The sequence below is a fragment of the Hypanus sabinus genome, chromosome 7 (genome assembly GCF_030144855.1).
Source record: "Hypanus sabinus isolate sHypSab1 chromosome 7, sHypSab1.hap1, whole genome shotgun sequence".
In the NCBI taxonomy this organism is placed as follows: domain Eukaryota; kingdom Metazoa; phylum Chordata; class Chondrichthyes; order Myliobatiformes; family Dasyatidae; genus Hypanus; species Hypanus sabinus.
This window is the reverse complement of record NC_082712.1, coordinates 90699673-90705672: the sequence shown is the minus strand read 5'-3', so window position 1 is coordinate 90705672 and position 6000 is coordinate 90699673.

Below are 6000 nucleotides of genomic sequence, written 5' to 3'. Positions count from 1 at the left end.
GGATTTCACCACAGAGCATAGAGCGGTATATCACAGGAAGAAGCTCTTGGCCACAATTGTCTGTACTGAAGAATTAAGCCAACTCCCTTCTGCCGGCGTATTGAATGTTGCAGCACAGTGCTGCCCTGCTTCAGACTCATGCTAGCCTTTCCCTCCTACAATAGTAGTCCTTTCATGCATACTCATGCGTCCAAGTAACGGCATCTTAAACACCTCGGTCGTATCTGCTTCCATCGCTCTCCGTGCAGGCACGTTCGCTGCACCCACCACTCTCCGCTTTTTGTAGACAAGTAATCTTGCCCCGCACCTTTCCTGTGAACTCCCACCCTCTCACCTTAAATGATGTGTGTTCTCTAGTATTTGACATTCCTACCCTGGGAAGGTGGAAGGGTGGAGATATGTCTCTACCAAAAGAGGTGTGAGGCACTCCCTCCTTCTGCCAGCCTGCACCTGCTTAGCACGCCCCCCCCACCGGATCAGGGTCACGTGAAGCCACGGGAGCAGGTGGTGGATGAGCAGCCGGTGCAGATCACAAGTCCTGGTTATGTGACCACTGACAACAGGCAGACAATCTCTGAAGTGTATTGACAATGTCTGGGGTCACCCGTCTTGTAAAGGCACTGCCCAGGAGAAGGCAATGGCAAACCACTTCTTTAAAAATTGCCAAGAACAATCAGGGTCACCATGATCATCGACATCATAACACGACGCATGACAATGATGGCATCCAAACGTACAGCGAAATGTGGTGTTTACCTCAACGACCAAAGCCCACTGGTGTCCCTGTGCCAGCATAGCATTGACCGTAACCCTAGCCTGTACATCTTCGGACCTACGCGGTTACGGGGAGAACGCACACGCTCCAATCACTGGCGCTGTAAAGTGTTACATTAGCCGCTACACTACTATGCTGCCAGTTTGGACAACTGGGAGCACAGTGTTTTAAAATAAGATAAATAATAGTGCTTGTGTGTCAATTGGAATCATGTCCAATGGTCCAGAGATTGCAGCCAGCATCTTAATGGCTCAGAGAATCTGCTAATTAAGTGCAGTCTAAATCTCCAGGGTACTGTGTTACTGGAAGTTCTAGCCAGGCCATAACTGGAATATTGCATACAGTTCTGATCACCCTATTATAGGCTTTGGAGAGGGTGCAGAAGAGGTTTATCAGTATGCTGCCAGGATGAGGGGGGCGTATGCTATAATGGGAGGTAGGGCAAACTTGGGTTGTTTTCTTTGGAGAGGAGATCGTTTGAAGGAAGAGCTGATAGAGGTTTATAAGATTATGAGGGGCAGATGGCATCCTCATTCCAGGATTGAAATGTCAAACACCAGGGGCCAGGTATTGAAGGCAGAGGTTCCTGACCTGGGGTCCATGGACCCCTCAGTTAATAGTGGGAGTCCACAGCATTAGAAACAGTTTGGATCCCTGATTTTAGGGGATAAGTTCAAAGGAGATGTCAGGGGCAAGTTTTTTAAATTACAAAGGGTGGCTGGTGCCTGGGGTGGTTGTAGGGGCAAGAACATTAGGGATTTTTAAGAGATGTTCGGATAAGCACATGGATGTGAGGGAAATGGAAGGATGTGGAGATCATGTAGGCAGAAGCGATTGGTCTAGTTGGCCCTTTGATTGCTGAGCTACTTGATTCGGCACACATTGTGAGCAGAGGTGCCTGGACCTGTGCCACACTCTTCTGTTTGCAGCAGTTGCTGGAACCTTGACACTGGACAGAAGCTTTGCCCTGTACGTTAGCCAGTGCATAACAGACACCTACTCTTCCCCCGACAGTGTCCGGATTTCCCTAGAAAAAGTGAACGTGGTGTCCACGGGAACCTTGGAGGTGTTCCAGGACAGTTGGGCATAGCAGGGAATACAAATACATCTAAGATAAGAATGGAGGTACTGTTAATCTACACGCACATGTGCGTGCTGGAGGAACTCAGCAGGTCAGGCAGCATATATGGAGAGGAATTGAAGTTTTGGGCCAAGACCCTTCATCCGGAATGTGGGTGGAGGGGAGGGACGACAAGCTGGCAGGGGATAGAGTAAGGAGCTGGGAGCCGATGAGTGGTAAAGGATGAAGGATCTGATAGGAGAGGACGGGGGACCATGTAATAAAGGTCTGACCAGCTGGTCTTGCCAGTGAGAACTCCTTCCCCTACACCACCTCCTCGTTCTGTCTTCCACAACCCCCACCTTCCTTTCCAGTCCTGATGAAGGGTCGTGGCCACAAATGTGGACTGCTTATTCCCTTCCATAGATGCAGCCTGACCTGCTGAGTTCCTCCAGCATTTGGTGTGCGTTGCTCTGGATTTCCAGCACCTGCAGAATCTCTGTTTATGCGAGACGTGTGCGGACTGTTTGCTGCTTAAGAAAGAAGGGTGGGGGTGTGGTGTGGGGGGAGACGGCGCTCACCACCGTCTTGGTTAGGCACTGAGACTGGGCTTCTGCTGGAGAATTGAGTCCGCCACCCGATCCCCGCCCTGGCGGTGGGGCCCGATCCCATTTGGCGTGGCCGATATCTTGCTGCAGGTTCCTGAGTTTAGCTGTGAGTGAAATCTGAAGACTTTACTTTTTTATTTACACCGTACACAAGAAGAGAGTAACTGCAGGATACAGTAAACACCGTGAGGAAGGGTGGATGCCCCAGAGCCCCGAGATCCGGACTCGGTGACCAGGAGTGACCCCTTCCTCTGTGCAAGTGTGTTTGGTAGAAATCGGTGAGGACAAAGGAGGGGATGAATCTGGGGGCAGAGGCGAGGGGGTGAATTCCCTTCTGGGTGCGGGCAAAGTGGATTCTCCTGTCAGGGAGCAAAGGGAATTAATCCCCTTCTGGGAGGGGCAAAGGAAGGTTTAATCCCCTTCCTGGAAGGAGCAAAAAAGAGCAGGGTGAATCCCTGTTCTGGTGAGGAAAGTAGAAGAGGGGGGACTGATTCCCCTTTCTGCAGACAGATGAAAAAGGTGGAGGGGTTGAATCCCTCTTTGTGGGCAAAAAGGAAGGAAGGGCGGATGAATCCCCCCTGGGGAGGGACTGAAAAGATGTCAGTGGGGAGGGACAAAATAGGGGGAGTGGGTGAATCCCCCTGCTGAGGAGTGATGAAACGGGGGCTGGGCATATCCCCCTTGGGAGGGTCGGAAAGTGTGTGGTGAACCCCTCTTCTGTGGAGGGGTGAAAAGGGGAGGTGGAGCCTCCTGAGGCAGGCTGGTAAAGTGGGAATTTTCATGCTTTGTGCTGCTCCCCTCCGACTGATTGCCCTGTACAGCCGAGCCCCCCGCCCCTCCACTGGGTGGCTCTTCCTGGCCGCGCTTGAGCCCAGGTGCTGAGCCTGCGTCTCGGTGTCGCGGTCACTCATGCCTGGATTCCGTAAATGGAGTTCAGTCTATCTTGATTTCGTGCTGTGTCGTTCGTGCGGGCAGCTCAGGTGAGAGGTGGCAAGTTCGAAGGAGATGTGCAGGGCAAGTTTTCAACACAAGGGAACGTGGTCAAGTTGTCTAGAACAGGCTGCCAGGGGTGGTGGTGGAGGCAGACACAGTGGAGGCATTTATTAGCCTCTTGAACGGGCAGGCTTTCCAACAGACATGAATGTACAGTGTAGGTGAGACATAGAAAACCTATAGCACAATACAGGCCCTTCGGCCCACAAAGCTGTACCAAGCATGTACTTTAGAATTACCCATAGCCCATTTTTTCTAAGCTCGATGTATCTCTCTGGGAGTCTCTTAAAGACCCTATTGTGTCCACCTCCACCACCATTGCCGGCAGCCCATTCCACACACCCAGCGCCCTCTGTGTTTTTAAAAAAAAAAAATACCCCTGACATCTCTGTTCCTACATCCAAGCACCTTAAAACTGTGCTAGCCATTTCAGCCCTGGTAAAAAGCCACACAATCAATGCCTTTCATCTTATACAGCTCTATCAGGTCACCTCTCATCCTCTGTCCCTCCAAGGAGGAAAGGCCGAGTTCACTCAGCCTATTCTCACAAGGCATGCTCCCCAATCCAGGCAACATCCTTGTAAATCTCCTCTGCACCCTTTCTATGGTTTCCACATCCTTCCCGTAGTGAGGCGACCAGAACTGAGCACAGTACTCCAAGTGGAGTCTGACAAGGGTCCTATATAGCTGCAACATTACCTCTCAGCTACTAAACTCAATCCCACGGTTGATGAAGGCCAATGCACTGTATACCACTTTAACCACAGAGTCAACTTTCGCAGCTGCTTTGAGTGTCCTATGGACTCGGACCCCAAGATCCCTCTGATCCTCCACACTGCTAAGAGTCTTACCATTAATACTATATTCTGTCATCATATTTGACCTACCAAAATTAACCTCCTCACGCTTATCTGGGTTGAACTCCATCTGCCATTTCTCAGCCCAGTTTTGTATCCTATCAATGTCCCACTGTAACCTCAGACAGCCCTCCACACTGTCCACAACACCCCCAGCCTTTGTGACATCAGCAAATTTCGTAACCCATCCCTCCACTTCTTCAGCCAAGTCATTTATAAAAAATCACGAAGAGTAGGGGTCCCAGAACAGATCACACCACTGGTCACCGGCCATGCAGAATATGACCTGTCTACAAACAGTCTTTGCCTTCTGTGGCCTAGCAACCCATATACACTACATCTACGGCTCTACCTTCATCAATGTGTTTAGTTGCATCCTCAAAAAATTCAATCAGGCTCATAAGGCATGACCTGCCTTTGACAAAGCAATGCTGACTATTCCTAATATTATATCTCTCCAAATGTTGATAAATCCTGCCTCTCAGGATCTTTTCCATCAACTTACCAACCACTGAAGAAAGAGTCACTGGTCTATAATTTCTTGGGCTATCTTTACTCCCTTTCTTGAACAAGGGAACAGCATCTGGAACCTTCCAATCCTCTGGAACCTCTCCTGTCCCCGTCGATGATGCAAAGATCATTGCCAGAGACTCAGCAATCTCTTCCGTTGCCTCCAACAGTAGCCTGGGGTACATCTCGTTTGGTCCTGGTGACTTATCCAACTTGATGCTTTCCAAAAGCTCCAGCACAATCCCTTCTTTAGTATCTACATGCTCAAGCCTTTCAGTCCACTGTAAGACATACCTACAATCGCCAAGATCATTTTCCATAGTTAATACTGAAGCAAAATACTCACTAAGTCCCTCTGCTATCTCCTAGTTTGATACACACTCTTCCACTGTCACACATGATTGGTCCTATTCTCACATCTTATCCTCTTGCTCTTCACATACATGTAGAATGTCTTGGGATTTTCCTTAATCCTGTCCGCCAAGGCCTTCTCATGGCCCCTTCTGGCTCTCCTGATTTCATTCTTGAGCTCCTTCCTGCTAGCCTTATAATCTTCTAGATCTCTAACATTACCTAGTTTTTTTTTAAACCTTTCGTAAGCTTTTCTTTTCTTGACTAGATTTTCAACAGCCTTTGTACACTACGGTTCCTATACCCTACCATCCTTTCCCTGTCTCAGTGGAACGTGCCTATGCAGAACCCCACGCAAATATCCCCTGAACATTTACCACATTTCTTCCGTACATTTCCCTGAGAACATCTGTTCGCAATTTATGCTTTCAAGTTCCTGCCTGATAGCCTCATATTTCCCCTTAATCCAATTAAACACTTTCCTTTTCCTTTTTCAATCTTTCTATTGTTATCAAAATAATGGATATACATAGTGTTGGTACATTATTGTTAAAATTACATCGCTAACAGAAAACATATATAATTACATATTCAGTCAATGCAAAGGAAATAAACCTCCCATGGATGTTCAAAATACAAATGTAAAGTTAACAAAAAAGAAAAAAATTGAGATATTCAAAAAGACGAAAAAAAAGAGAAAAAACCGAAAAGAAAAAAACAAAAAAAATACCCCCCAAAAAAACTACCCCCCCAAAAAAACTAACCTAACATAAAAAGAAACATGGGCTGTTTATAACATCGAAAAATAAACAGGATCATTAGTGTTGCCAGCTTCAAACCTCCCTA